Source organism: Arachis stenosperma, chromosome 10, assembly GCF_014773155.1.
Source record: "Arachis stenosperma cultivar V10309 chromosome 10, arast.V10309.gnm1.PFL2, whole genome shotgun sequence".
Classification (NCBI taxonomy): domain Eukaryota; kingdom Viridiplantae; phylum Streptophyta; class Magnoliopsida; order Fabales; family Fabaceae; genus Arachis; species Arachis stenosperma.
In genome coordinates, this window is record NC_080386.1 from 25,887,346 (window position 1) to 25,903,673 (window position 16,328).

Consider the following 16,328-nt stretch of genomic DNA (forward strand, 5'->3'; position numbering starts at 1 on the left):
GTTACTCAAATTCAACATGTTACTTTTATAATGAAAGTGCAACACACGCTTTACTTCACACCGAGTATAAAGTATAAACACTCTTTTAGAATTAAAAAATTTAATAACATAAAAAATTAAAATTAAAATATTTTTAAATTAAAATAATTACACATAATAAAAGTATATTTCTCATATTTTCTATTTTTTTTTATCTCATTTAATTTTTTCTTCCAGACATCCATTTTTTTAATGGTTCAAACGATTTAGTGTATATTCTACAGATACTTTAAAGATTAAGTTATCCACCGTTAAAAGTTTTATTATCTTTGTCCAATGCTTGAAAGTAAAGTTTTTTTTTTTTTTTGAAGCGGAGGATAAAGTAAAGTCTCTTTTAATTTTTGAACTATGGCCTTAGGCCTTCCGAAAATTTTAGTTTTAACTCTCTTTTTTATATTTAGAATACTGCATTTTAATTCGGTGACTGACTGACACTTTATTTTGATGTGTTCTTAGGATGCTATAAAATATAGATTATGTTAAGCATTTCCAATTTGACTAATCTATATGGTTAAATGTTATGCCAGTATACTATCATAACCGTATGTTGCTTCTTTATTATTCCTTTATTAACTATATCATAAGCATTAACTACTTAGTTGTTATGAGTATTTTATGTGCTGATTATCATATTATTATATTTAGTATTTATGTGTTTTACACTTTTAAGTTTTAACCAATATCTCTTTTTTGTCATTATGTGTATATTATTATTTTTAAAAAGTCTTTGACAGCCAAATATAATTGTCTAAATGACAATGTCTTACGCTCTAATATCAAGTGAATTGTGTTTATTCTAAATTTCTATGCTTTCTACCCTTTTTTCATTGATTAAATTAACAAGTAACTGAATTTTTTGTTAAGTATATAGTACAAATTATGCATGATCAATTATTGAGCATCATTTTTTGACATGCTGACGAAGTTATTAAGGACATGACTATTACCACCATTTTGAAAAGAAGAGAAAGCCAAATGGTATATTTAAAAAACAAATTGATCAACTCCATCACTAAAACAAAAGGTACACGTGAAATTAAACTACAATTTAAATTCACAAAAGGTACACGTGAAATTAAACTACAATTTAAATTCTAGGAAAGAATATTTGGATTTTATGTAGATAATAATAACTAGTGAATAAGATAGGAAAGTTAATCTTGGCTCTAGAACAGTAATATGCTTTGGTGAATGATACAACCACAAGTGATGAGAACATTTAGACTCAAGGGTATAGTTACATTCATTTTCAAGTTCAGAAGCAATTTAAACTACGGCTTTACATGGTTATGATTAATTTAAAACCTAAACCTGTTTTTAGATAACAAAAAATTTAGTTATGTATTCATTTTTGATTGACTGTTTACTCCTTATTCAACTTTTTCAACCTTACTTCTCAGAAAAATGCAATCAAGTTATGTAATTAGTTTCATTTATATTATTAGTTCCATCAAAAAATATTACCTATTAGTTATGATGTACAGACATAGACATTGAACACAATACGATACGAGATATGCTGACACACTAGTTTTAAAATTTTATAAGACATAAAACACACATATTGACATGTGATAGTATTTAAAAGTGTTTGGTAAAAAATTTTTTAATTTTATTAAGATACAATTGAACACAGTAGATACACATGTCGAATGAGTCTAAAATTTGTCCAACACATAAACACAGCAACTCACTAAAATATCCTTGCTTCACCGTCTATTAATATAATACTTAATCAAAGTCCAATATAGTTGAAGCCTTACAATTCTACGTTAAATAAGTGTTACAAGCTTTAACAATAGGTTTTAATAATAATTATAAATTTATAATAGATTTGAATATGAATAAGGTATTGCAAAAATCTGAAATATAAAATACACAACTATATGAATATATGGTGATAGATTGTAAATTATTGTATGTGTGGGCGACTCGCTGTAATATCTAGTCTTCCCAATTTGCATCTGTGAACATAATCTTTGAGCAACTGGTTTTGATTCTTTAAAAACTGTTTGCAAATTTAATTCAACAATTCCGTTGTCGTCCAGCGGTTAGGATATCTGGCTTTCACCCAGGAGACCCGGGTTCGATTCCCGGCAACGGAATTTATTTTACCCTTTTCTTTTTTTGCATCAAAGTTTTCCAACTTTAGTACTTTACCACAATAATATGCCTCCGGTTCCCAATAAATACATTGAGAAATTATTGCCCTGTCCCCTCTGTGATGATTAAATTATTCACTTTTGTTAGGATTTTGATAAGATTCATAGAAAAATATTAGACTACATAACATTTTAATTTTAACGCATTTATAAAATCTTTACAAATAATTTTCTTTTCTAATACTTTATGAAGCACAACTTTTTTCCGTTGTTCACTTGACAAATGGACAAATCATTCATGCAGATGGCACGGTAACAGCATGTATATGCATAGCATGGCAAATACTTAACTGTTAGTAATACAAAACAGTAACATACCAATCTTTGATATTTCTGTTTTATAGACATGCAAGGGAATCCTGGCTCTCTGCACTAATTTGGCATCTCCAAAATAAATATACCTCGTAGGACGTGGCTCTTAATTATTGCTATTGAAATATCCTCTGCTTTTTGGTGGGTAAATATTAACAGGGTTTTATTAAATATCAAGCACTGCTAACTGCTAAGTAAAACAGGCTGCTACTGTGAAGTTGTGTGTTGAAACCCAATGCTACCTGTCATTATCAAATTCCAATTTATCATCTCACTCTTCGACAATTGAAAGCTAAAAGATATTAACATTCAAGCAAGTTAAGATTTTAACATCACTTTTAAGGGCAATAGTCCTGAAGAGAATATACCTTGACCAGTTAAGTACCAAAGATTGTTTGTATATCATTCATGCACAACTATATGGTAAATAATACAAGAAGAAAAGAGCATTGCCTAAGTGACTGTGTGTAATTGTTTTGCTTTATCTATGAGCTTTTGATTATTGGATCTAAATAACATAGCTTATTTAGTCACTGGTAGTTCTCATTTCAGGCAAATTGCAAGGGACAGAATCCCATTATGCAATTCTTCTACTTTCCAAAGTCTTCTCATATTCTTCAATGGATTTAAAAAGCTCAGAGAAGTTGCCTTTTCCAAAACCCCCACATCCACCTTTTTGGTACACCTTGCCTTCTTCATCCTTGAGCATGCATCCAGTTCTCTGAATTATCTCTATAAAAATGCTTGACCTGCAAATTTAAGACAAACAAGAACCAATCAGCATTCATAGCATAAATAAGAACAATATCTCGAAATGATTATAGTTGGTCAACTACTATATAGTCCTAGATTCAAACATAATTATTTTCATTTGAAGTTGATAGCCCAAAACTTTGAGATCATTTGACTTGACTAAATTATAGACTATCAACTTCAGGCAAAGACCGTAACTAAAATGCGCCGCAATTGCAATTGTGATTCAATAAAATTCACTGACCTATCACCAACAGGTTTGGTGAAAATCTGAAGCAGAGTGCCCTGATCATCCCTATCAACAAGAATCCCAAGCTCCTCACACTCCTTAATCTGCTCATCACTCAGCACATCACCGGCACGCTTCTTCAAGTTCCGGTAATACGTTGGCGGCGGAGACGGCATGAACTGAAAACCACCGATGATGCTTCTCTTCCTCATCTCCCTCAGAGTTCTGAATATGTCTTCGGAGACCAAGCCAAGTGCTGTAACCCTGCACCTTCGTTGTGCTCCAGGTATGTCTCAATCTGGCTCTTCTTCTTTGTTCTGTACACTGGTTCGTTCAACGGAAGAAGAACCATCTCATCGTTGCTCGCAAGAACCACCGAGTTCAGCCCTGACTCGCTCGTTCCAACGTCCTCCGCCGTAAACTCAGCGAACTTGTGGAATCCGGTGAATTTCTTCAAGTAATTCACTGCCGGCGCCAGCTCCGGCACGTTCCTGACGGCGTGGTCAAGTCTCCGGATACAGTAATCTAGCTTCGGGAACGACGAATCAGCCTCCACGGCTTCGAATCCAGGGAGGAACCGTAAGCCAGGATTCCGGTCAGATTCTCGGGTCGGGTCGGAGTAGCTGATGTCGCGGAGAACGATGTCGCCGTAGAGATGAACCTTGAGGAATCCGACGCTGTTGTCGAGAACTGCCAGAGATACAGGTTTCGCACCGTTGGGGACGCTGGCGGAGAAGGCAGCGGAGGCGTCTTCCACCTCGATGGCGACGGCGCGGACGGCGAGGCCGTGTTTAGCTGCGAAGGAGTGACAATCGGAAGCAGAGAAGGAGGGAATGGCAGCGGAGGCATCGTCGCCGGAGATTGAGGCGGAGTAAGGAGCGGAGAAGAGGAAATTGAGGTCGCTGGAGTGGAGGAGGTAGGAAGCATGAACAGCGTTTCCGGTGGATAGGTCGGATTTCGCTATGTTTGGTTATTAATTCACTCACGACTTGGTAACACAAGAGGACGGGCTGGAGAGAAACTGAGGTTATAGAAAAGTCAAATGCAAGCAAGTTGAAGATAGTCTTCAGTGATAAACAACTTGAAAGGGATTGCAATCAGTTTAGATGATTGAAGTTGCACTAGAAATCCATTAAGGATGAGATGGGCATAGCAATTTCTTAGGTAAAGTGTACATATTCTAATTGAATAATTGTCATGAAAATTGATACACAATTCCTACACAAGGTAAAGTCAACCTTTTGAGGAAGTACTACACAGACAAATAATGGTTTGACAGATAAGTTACAACAACCGAGAAAAGTGATACTTCGCAACATAGTGCAACAAGGCCTCGTTTGTACCCAGGCACAATGATTATGCCTTTTTACCTCTATCACTTGCTTTAAAATAACTAGTCACCAAATGAGGAATTAACAATTCATTGTCCAATTTCATATCAGTAGAGAGACTAGAAAAGAACTAACAGTTCAAATACCTGTAATCGAAGTAGCAATGAAGATTCTCCAAAGCAGCAATATAATCATCATGAGAAAGACTATTCAAGTAACTCAGAAAGTGAACCTAGATGGATGTAAAATTCAATATCAGCAAACTTAAAGAATAACAAAAATAAAAAATCAATATCCTAAGCTTACTCGATGTAGTTCAGGTGCCAACTTCTGTAGCTGTCATAGAACAATTTCAAACCCATTCAAAGAGACGACACCTCCATTCCTGCAACAAAAATAAAAAATGAAATTTACTATAGATGAAAGGCACTTCTACAATTCCATATTCAAATATATCAAGAGAAGTTCAAGGCCTACAAGATGCATACTTTTCAATTATATCAGCTTGCTCTTGTAAGTACCCTTGCACCTGCCAGTTTGTGCGCAGGAATACTGCACCACTAGGATCATCATCTCTTAGCATGTTACTTGAAGGATCTCCATAAGGACTAGCTACTCTAACTTTCTCACTCTGTTTAGATGCCAAATCACCCGAAACATCAATATCTGTGTGTGTAAATTTTGACCAAGCACAATTAGATTACTATATCAAGAAACAGGAAAAAAATTGCATAAATTATAAAAAGTCCTGGTCTATAATATTCAGACACCTTCGTGAACCAGGATGAGCTTATTTAATGTTCTGATTTTATGTTTTTATTTTCTATCTTTAATTAAAGGATGAACTATACAAAGTAGCAAACAGAGAACAGCCCAATCACAACCATACCATCAACTAAACTCACAAGCGTATTTGGTACATGAAGATGGAATGGAATTCTTTCATTAGCCTCCTTTCTTGCTTCAATTTCTTCTGAAACCTTTTCATATACAAAATTCTCCAGTTCCATGTTCTCATATTCTGAATACGTCTCCAAATTACTACTAGAATCATCTAAATTAGGTGCTTCGTCAAGAGGACAATTTGAGAATTCTTCTTTACAGTATATCCCTATGTTTGTCAAGAGGTGACACACACCCTGAACATTCAAATAAAGTTTTTGCTAAAGACTCAAAATTGCATGTTAAGTTCCCAATAGCAACTTTTTTCATGAAAAAAAAAATCAGGGCTGTCATGCTGATTTCACCACAAACTTTATTACATCAATGCATACTCATTCAAAGGCAAAGCACGTCTATGACGCCATGATGGTAGCGGCTAGTACTAGAAATAATGAATACAATGGAACATCAGAGAAAGCAACTATCTAGCCATACACTTCTCCCACCTTTTATTGTCATATGTCATACCTCAAATGATAACAAATTGAAAGCAAGCACACACCGCCGAAGAAATATGCCCAGGTTACTGTTAAGGTCCAAAATAATTTGATCATCTTCAATGGCACCCGAATCAGGACCCCCATGTATTCCTGCACAATGTCATTTTTAGTATTAACAAATCTCCAAATTCAATCTAACAAATAATCGACAACCAGCCGCGTAAATAAGATGAGGTCTACTAACATCAATGCTGTTCAACCCACCTCGTATATCACTAAAAAAATTAAACAAATCATCAGGTGACGACAGAGACGACAGCCTAGTCATCAACTGATCAATAATCCAAGTCGACATCCAATTTTGGCTCATCATTCTCAACTGATGGATGAGTTCATCCAATTTTGGTTCCAATATATCATCACACGACTGCATAGTCACCAACATTTTCAAACAATTAAGAAACCAATCACACAAGTCAAACTTTTCCATAGACAAATATGACATAAAAATTCAAGTTATCCTTGATAAGAAATGAAGAAGAAGCTAGGAATGGAAAATTCAAAAGGGAACCTTGGTGAGGGAGAGCAAGAACAATCCGAGGCGGTTGTGGTGGGCAACTGAGGAGAAAGGGAAAGGGAGGGAGATTTGAGCAGGGTGACGTAGATCTTGAGCAGAATGCAGACTGAAACCTTGTGGGGAGTGATGGCGAATGCACCTGGTTGTTTCAATATCCCACTCATTATGCCTGCTTTGTGTTTGTGAAAATGCTTAGCTGAAATTGAGTGTGTAAAATAGTGCGTCTGGGGTGCAACAAAGGGAAGGTGAGTAAGATTGAAGCTCGGAAGGCTGAGGGATGAAGAATGAGGATTTTGATTAGGGTTTGGTAAGGTTTTAAGAACCGGACTCGTCATTGAACGTTCTAGTTACTGGTTTGTTGGTCCATCGTTTTAGATTAAAATAATAAATAAATTATAAATAAATATTCTAAAATATAATTATAATTTAATATAAATTTTAAAATATTTTTTAAATTTAAAATACTATATAAAATATCATCAAACAAAATCATATGATCTTATCAAAATACAAATTTAAAATGATAATTCAAAATGATAATATATGTATGTATTTTATTATTTTTTTAACTGAGCGTGCTAATTAAGATGTAAAGCAGAAGCCAAACTACCTGCATTGCTTTAATAATGGTGCAACATAAAGTATGGAGTCATGAGACTCAAATGCCATAATAGTAGAAAATAATTCATAAAAGTAGAAAATAGGTTCAATATAAGATACATGACTAGATATAATTATTGGAGCGGGTTTTTCCTTTCGTTTTATCTATTGATACCTGTAATAAATCGAATGAGACAACAAACATAAAAGAAAGCCATCACTTCAGCACCAAATTAAACTTAAGGCCAAAATGGACAAACTCTACTAATAAATTACCATCTTTAAACTAAAAATTAACACAACATAAACAAGGTCTCCACTAATAGTTTCACTGAGACTATAAACAAATTGGTTCAACAGTTATTATGAGATCATTTACAATTATATATACACCAGCTTAGTTTGAACATCCTAAAAATATTTTTTTTCACCTTAAATTTTAGGAGAAAAACCATTTTCAAGAGCTATGTCTTGAATTTTTGTATTACAGGTTATTATTTCAAACACAAACTAACTTAATCAAGCAAACATTAAAAAGCATGGCAAAAATTAATCATGTTGATAATTTTCTCACTTAAGAGATATATATAACCAAAAATGCACATGATACAATAGCAATACATATTTAAAAGACAATTGCTTTATCAGTAAGTGCTTCTTGATTAATACTATCATCCATAACTGAAATTAATAAATCATCCACAAAATTAAAAACAGCAGCCGCATAGCTAGAAATCAAATAATCATTCATAAGAGTATAAGACCATAACTGAAATCAATAAGGCAACACCACAGTAAAAAACAGTAGCTCTCAAACGATAAACCCAATCAAAAACTCCATTACTAAATATTGAACCGAGCTAGAAATCAAGAACAATCAGCAACAAAATTAAAAAAATAACAATAATCACCCTAAACCCTGAAATCAATAAATCTATCAAGAAAAATTCAAAAACAGCATACTCAGAAATGAAAAACTAGCAGCAGCATAACAAATTCTTCTTTAGCAATAATGTCAACAATACAAAATCAATGATTTGATCGATTTCACATTCAAAAATCACTAATCAGACATTCAAAACAAACTCAACAGAGCATAAAAGAAAAAAGTGAAAAACCCTGTAAGCAGTGCCACTAACCTTTGATGGAGAGCAGGATAACAAAGAGACAACGGCAACACGACAGCGAGCAGCAAGACAATGGCGACACGATGTGCCGAGCTAGAAGAGAGGGTCTGGATTTGGAACAGGGGGAAGGAGGAGCCGCGGAGGCACTGACAACCACGTATGGCGGCGGTAGAACCGTTGAAGAAGCTACGGTTTTGATTTTTGAACTTTGAAGAAGGGCTTTCTTTGCTGCTGAGTGACATTCACGAAGGGGGGGTGTTGGGGACTTGTAGGGGTGAACACGGGTCGGGTTGGTTCAGGTTTAAGGTGAAATTAGAATCAAACTAATTGAATTATAATCGGTTTGATTTGGTTTGAATTTACGTTTTTTTGTGTATTTATCCGAACCAAATCAAACCAATTAAGAACGAATTGGTTCGATTCGGATAATTGGATACCCGATGAAACAGAAATTTATAAAAAAAAAACAAAATTTTTATCTTAAAAATTCTGTAAGTACGATAAGCATATAACATCAATAGAAATAATCCAAACATGTTAAACACAAAATACATTAAAAACTAAACACATTAAAATCTAAACATATTAAACCCCAAACACATTAAAATCCAAACATGTTAAACACCGAACACATTAGATGCTAAATACAAAAGTGCAATAAAAATAATCTTTCAAAGGAATAATCTTTCAATTAATATATGACCGGGTCTACGAATTAGTTTGGGTTCTGTACTCCCAAAGCCGCTACCTGAACCAATTACTAAAAAGAGTCATTGATTTAGTTCGAGTTGGACCCGATTATCCGTTAGTTTTAGAACCAATTTAATTGGTTCAGTTCGGATTCGGAAGGGTAATCGGGTACTCGCTACCCGTACTCATCCCTAGCGACCCATGGGTTTTTTTTAAAAAATAACCAAAACGGCCGTATACTAAGAACTAGTTGGTTTAATGGTTTTTGGGCGGTTTTTAAATCAGCAATTTTAAATATTAGATCAAACCATTTTCATCGTTAATTTTCGGTTAGATTAATTCAACCGATCAATCCGGTCTGATTTTCAAAACCATACTCTACCTTTTTTCTGTGTTTGGTTGCTGGTACTAGTTCTCACTCTCTTACCAGTTTTTTCAATTGCAAAATTTATAAGGAAAAAACTGCCAACACTGAAATTTACTCTCTCCCTTCTATTTCAATTCAAAAGTTATTTATACTTTACCTGAAAGAAAAATTACTATTGACCATTATTGTATGAAAAATAAACTTCCGGTATGAATAGAGAAAGGGTAATTATAACATACAGATATCAATCTATACAGATTCCTTTTTGGAGTAGGTTGTGGTGACAAGTGGCATGATGATCTTTGATGGGGAGCAGCTGGACATTGGTGTCAGACTCCTTGTTGAGGCTGGATGGTGTGGAGCTGCACCAGCTAGCCAGAGTGAAGGAAGCTCCGTAATGGGCTTTGGAGATGGACCCCGTAACGGCAACTAAATATGTTGGGCCCAAATATGTTTTGGAGAGAAGCAATAGGATGTTAATGGGTTTAGGGAGTAAAAGTTATAACGTTACTCAAATCGGAAAAAAAAGTTCCCTTTCAGGAAAAATTTGAGGCTGCCAAAAACAATATGCATGCAAAGCTAGTGTAGTGAACTAGGAAAAAATAAAGATGAACTAGCATGTTGAAAATAGTTGAGGTGGTTCTCTTATTATGAATATAATTAATTGCAAATACAAGTTGAGATTGTAAAAATTTTTTTTTCTCTTGTATAAAATTTAAATAAAATTAGAAAAGGATTAGTTAAAAAATTAATACAGAAAAGAGGTAATATGAAAATCCCACATGAAATATATTTCAAAAGAGTCGCCTATGAAAATATTAAATTTTACCTTTTAAAATTATGACAACACATTGAAAATTATTTTTCAAAATAAGAAAATAATATTCGAAGATTGAAATTTAAAAAATTGATATAGGTTTTAGTTTATTCCTAAGGTAGTAACATATTCCGTTTAGCATTAATCTAAAAAATACTAAATTATTACTAAAGGTTAAAGATTTTGTCAGCAATTATGAATTTAAATTTAATATTAACAACAGTGAAATAACCTTTTATTTAGTTCTAAGAGAATATAATAGTATTTTACAATTAATAGTATTTCATGTGCATTTAAGTGTGTAGCAACATGTCAGGAGAAATAATTACATTTTATGTTAATAGTATGAATATTCATGTAAATGGAAGAATGCAATTGAACCACTATACAAAATATTTGACTAAGTCAGTGCATTAAAATTAAACTTTGATGGCTATCAGTGCTTAAGAGAAGAGGCGGCTATATGTAAGCAGTTAGCCTCCCTTTTTTCTGAATCTTACTTGTTGCCTTTTCAAAGGAAGTTAGGAGATTTTTGTTAATGTTGTCCCGTGTTGGGTTTAGGGACACTTTATTTTTGTCTTTTGAGCAACAGAAACAGAAAAGGAATAGAGTAGTATAAGTATCATGTAGATGTATCTTGGTTTAGCTACTAAATGCAATGTAGCATATATCCAGTCTCTGTCACAATGCTGATCAAATTTGACAAACTTTTTCGCCGAGTTATGTACACCAATGTTTTGAATAGGATCTACCAAATCCTATCTGGGACTAATCCAGACTCTGATCAAATTTGAATTTGACTATGACTCATCGTAGCTTTCAACAGCCAAGTGCTAACCCAACTTGTAAGGGAATCTCCATAGGATCATGAAACAAAACAGAAAGATGTATAAGGAAAATTACCAACATCTTATGGCATTTTCTCCAAGTGTAAGTGATAAACCACTATTTTATGATTTATATTATGCTCAATTGAGTGGTTTCTATCAAGTCTTTGCTCACTTATTCATATAAATTGTATGGTTTTACAATTCCTTCCTTACCCCTTAATGTATGTGAAAATATGTTTTCTAAGACCATAAAATTATTAATTTTAATTATCCTTTATTACCATTCGATGCCGTGATCCGTGTGTTGAGTATTTTCAGGCTTTATAGGGCAGGAATAGATAAGAGAACAGAAAGAAAACATGCAAAAGTGGAAGGAACACGTGAAAATGAAGTTTTGAAAGGAAATGGCAGCGACGCGCACACATGGACGACGCGGACGCGTGACTCACACGGAACATAAGCGACGTGTACGCGTGACTGACGCGTACGTGTGACAAGGAAAACTTCCAAATGACGCGCACGCGTGACGGACACAACGTGCAGAAATTTGCAGAAAACGTCCCCAGCAATTTCTGGACTCCTTTTCGACCCAAATCCAAGCCGAGAAACACAGATTAGAGGCTATAAAGTGGGGGAATGCATCCATTCAAGGGGAGAGATAGAAACATTTATTATTCACAATTTTAGTTTTAGATGTAGTTTTTCTAGAGCCTCTCTCTAGGTTTTAGGATTTAGGATTTCTATTAGTTTTAGGCTATTTCTTTTTCATTCCAAGTTCAATGTTCCTTTACTTTGGTTTCTCTTCTATTTCTATTTATCCTATTACTTTGATTTATGAATTCTCATGTTAGATTTGATTTTATATTTAATATAATTTGAGGTATTTTAGATTTATGATTGCTTTCTTTTATTTATGATATAAATAATTTGGATTTTTCCCCCTTTGGCTTTGGTTGAGTAATTGGTGACACTTGAGTTATCAAACTCGGTGCTGATTGAAAATTGGAATTTGCTGATTGATTTGGATCCCTCTAACGCTAGTCCTTCCATAGGAGTTGACTAGGATTTGAGGAATCAAACTGATTAGTCCAATTGACTTTCCTTTATTTAGTAAGGGTTAACTAAGTGGGAGCAATAAACAATTCTCATCATAACTGATAAGGATAACTAGGATGGGATTTCCAGTTCTCATACCTTGTTAAGAGTTTTTCTAGTTATTAATTTATTTTCTTGCCATCTAAATTCCTTGTTCAAACCTTTCAAAAAACCCAAAAGATACTTTTCCATAACCAATAATAAATCATACCTCCCTGCAATTCTTTGAGAGACGACCCGAGGTTTGAATACTTCGGTTATAAATTTTATTGGGTTTTGTTACTTGTGACAACCAAAATTTTTGTACGAAAGGATTCTTTGCTGGTTTAGAAACTATACTTACAACGAGAATTTATTTGTGAAATTCTTTACCGACAGAAAATTCGTTCATCAAAATGGTGCCGTTGCCGGGGATTTGCAAACGTGTGCCTTATTATTGGTTATTGTAAATATTTGCTTTTGCTTGTTTATTTGTTTTGTTTTTGTTTTTAATTTTTATTCACTAATATGAATTCTCACCCTTCTGGCTTTAAGTTTGGTTCCAATATTGTTGCAAGGAATGGAAGCTATAGTAGGAACATGCATCAAAGTCGAAACAATCAAAGATGGAAAGAGCCCCGAGGATCTGATAAACCCTTTTGGCAACCACACTTTCCAAAGAACTATGGACAACGACCATTCTACGATGAATACCAAGACAATAGTTATGGTGGACCCCTTCGTGACAAACTACCTCCACCCAATTACTATAGTCAAGAGCCATTCCGAGGTGCGTACCACGATGATAGATATTGTGGACCCCCTTGTAGTTACCAACAAGCCCCGCCATATGTTTATGACCCACCTCCTCAATATAACTTTGAACCACCATACTCACAAGACAACTACAACCATTCACCTCCTTATGACCCTAACCCGTATCCGCCCCAATTCCAACCCAACTACTCCCAAGAGCCACCACTTCCATATGCACCATGCCCATATCCAATGGAACAAGAATCAAAGGATCGTCTCAAGGAAACAGTGAACCAATTTCATGTAACTCTTCACCAATTGGAGCAAGCGATAAATCGATTAGCGTCCCAACCTTCGGATGTTCACGGAACCCCCATGGGTTCATGTGGGGAGTGATGAGCGGATAATTTGTACGCTTTTTGGCATTGTTTTTAGTATGTTTTTAGTAGTTTGAGTTGAGTTTTTAGTTAAAATTCACTTTTCTGGACTTTACTATGAGTTTGTGTGTTTTTCTGTGATTTCAGGTATTTTTTGGCTGAAATTGAGGAACCTGAGCAAAAATCTGATCCAGAGACTGAAAAGGACTGCAGATGCTGTTGGATTCTGACCTCCCGGCACTCGAAGTGGATTTTCTGGAGCTACAGAAGCCCAATTGGCGCGCTCTCAACGGCGTTGGAAAGTAGACATCATGGGCTTTCCAGCAATATATGATAGTCCATACTTTGCCCAAGATTTGATGGCCCAAACCGGCGTTCAAAGTCACCTTCAGATTTCCCGGCGTTAAACGCCGAAACTGGCACCTAAATGGGAGTTAAACGCCCAAACTGGCATAAAAGCTGGCGTTTAACTCCAAGAAGAGTCTCTACACGAAAATGCTTCATTGCTCAGCCCAAGCACACACCAAGTGGGCCCGGAAGTGGATTTTTATGTCATTTACTTATAAGTAGGACCTATAAGTAGGACCTTTTACTATTGTATTTTAAATCTTTCAATCTTAGAAGCTTTTGATCATGTTTTTATGATTGAACCCTCTTTGGGAGGCATGGTCTCACGGCCATGCCTAGACCTTGTTCTTATGTATTTTCAACGGTGGAGTTTCTACACACCATAGATTAAGGTGTGGAGCTCTGCTGTACCTCGAGTATTAATGCAATTACTATTGTTCTTCTATTCAATTCCGCTTGTTCTTATTCTAAGATATTCATTCGCACTCAAGAACTTGATGAATGTGATGATTATGTGACGCTCATCATCATTCTCACTCATGAACAAAGTGACTGACAACCACTCTTGTTCTACAAGCAAACGAGGCTCTAGTGTTTATCTCTTGGATTCCTGATACACGATGCATGGTTGATCGCCTGACAACCGAGCGCTCACCTGACAAACGAGCCAGCCATTCCGTGAGATCAGAGTCTTCGTGGTATAGGCAAGAACTGATGGCGGCATTCAAGAGAATCCGGAAGGTCTAACCTTGTCTGTGGTATTCTGAGTAGGATTCAATGATTGAATGACTGTGACGTGCTTCAAACTCCTGAGGGCGGGGCGTTAGTGACAGACGCAAAAGAATCACTGGATTCTATTCTGGCCTGATTGAGAACCGACAGATGGATAGCCGTGCCGTGACAGGGTGCGTTGAACATTTCCAATGAGAGGATGGGAGGTAGCCACTGACAACGGTGAAACCCTTGCATAAGCTTGCCATGGAAAGGAGTAGGAAGGATTGGATGAAGATAGTAGGAAAGCAGAGAGACGGAAGGGACAAGCATCTTCATACGCTTATCTGAAGCTCTCACCAATGATATACATAAGTATCTCTATCTTTATCTTTATGTTTTATTCATCATCTATACCCATTTGAGTCTGCCTGACTAAGATTTACAAGGTGACCATAGCTTGCTTCATACCAACAATCTCCGTGGGATCGACCCTTACTCGCGTAAGGTTTATTACTTGGACGACCCAGTGCACTTGCTGGTTAGTTGTGCGAAGTTGTAGTGATCACGATTTCGCGCACCAAGTTTTTGGCGCCGTTGCCGGGGATTTAAATGTCCTAACTACAGTTTCGCATTTGTTCCCTGCAATAACAGTGCCATGTTTTGATCCGGCAACAACACCAAGTTTTTGGCGCCGTTGCCGGGGATTGTTTTGTGTATGGACAACTGACGGTTCATCTTGTTGCTTAGATTAGGTATTTTTTTCCAGAGTTCTTAAGAATGAGTTCTAGAGTTTCATGATGATCTGTTGAAATCTGGCTGGCTGAGAAGCCATGTCTAATCTTATTGGACCGAGGTTTCAACTTATCATCACAAGAGCTTGTTGATTTCTATCAATCTTGCTGTTGGAGCAATGAACTGCTGAGGCTTGGCTGGCCATTGGCCATGTCTAGTGTTTTGGACCGAAGCTTTCTTTGAAAGCTTGGCTGGCTGTGAAGCCATGTCTAATTCCTGGACCGGAGTCTTAGACTAGTATTGCAATGATTCCTGGAATTCAAATTAAGAATTCTGAAACCTTTATTTTCTATTTTCATATAATTTTCGAAAAAGCACAAAAAATTTATAAAAATCATAAAAACCAAAAAGATTTTATGTTTCTTGTTTGAGTCTAGTGTCTAATTTTAAGTTTGGTGTCTTGCATGCATTGTTTAATTGATCTTGGTTCTATTTTCAAGTCAATAGTACAGGGAACTGAAGATTCAGAACATGCAGCAGAGGAATTACACAGAAAAAGCTGGGCGTTCAAAACGCCCAGTGAAGAAGGACAGACTGGCGTTTAAACGCCAGCCAGGGTGCCTGGTTGGGCGTTTAACGCCCAAAAAGGTAGTGCATTGGGCGTTAAACGCCAGAATGTACACCATTCTGGGCGTTTAACGCCAGGATGGCACAAGGGGGAGGATTTTGTTTTCAAAATCAATTTTTTTCAAGCTTTCAAAGTTTTTCAAAATCAAATCATATCTTTTCAATCAAATGTTTTCAAAATCAATTTCTTTCCTTTTTCAAAGATACTTGCTAACAATTAATGATTTGATTGAACATTTTAAGTATGTTGCCTTTTCTGTTGAGAGAGGTTTAATGTTTGAATCATATCTTTTCTTGTTAGGCAAGTCATTAATTTTTAAAATCAAATCTTTTTAAAAATTGTTTTCAAATCATATCTTTTCAATCATATCTTTTTAAAAGCATAATTTTTTTATCATATCTTTTTAATCACATCTTTTTCAAAACAGTTTTTAATCATATCCTTTTGATTTCTAATTTCAAAAATCTTTTTCAAAAAAAATTA

General features: G+C 35.4%; 1 non-coding gene and 1 pseudogene across 1 annotated transcript; one reads left to right on the forward strand and one right to left on the reverse strand.

Moving 5' to 3' along the window:
• Window positions 1-2,072: 2,072 nt before the first annotated feature.
• On the forward strand, window positions 2,073-2,144 carry TRNAE-UUC (transfer RNA glutamic acid (anticodon UUC)). Its single transcript has one exon. It is a non-coding gene; the product is annotated as a tRNA-Glu (tRNA).
• Window positions 2,145-2,596: 452 nt separating this feature from the next.
• Window positions 2,597-7,082, reverse strand: LOC130954564 (anaphase-promoting complex subunit 5-like; annotated as a pseudogene).
• Window positions 7,083-16,328: the final 9,246 nt, after the last annotated feature.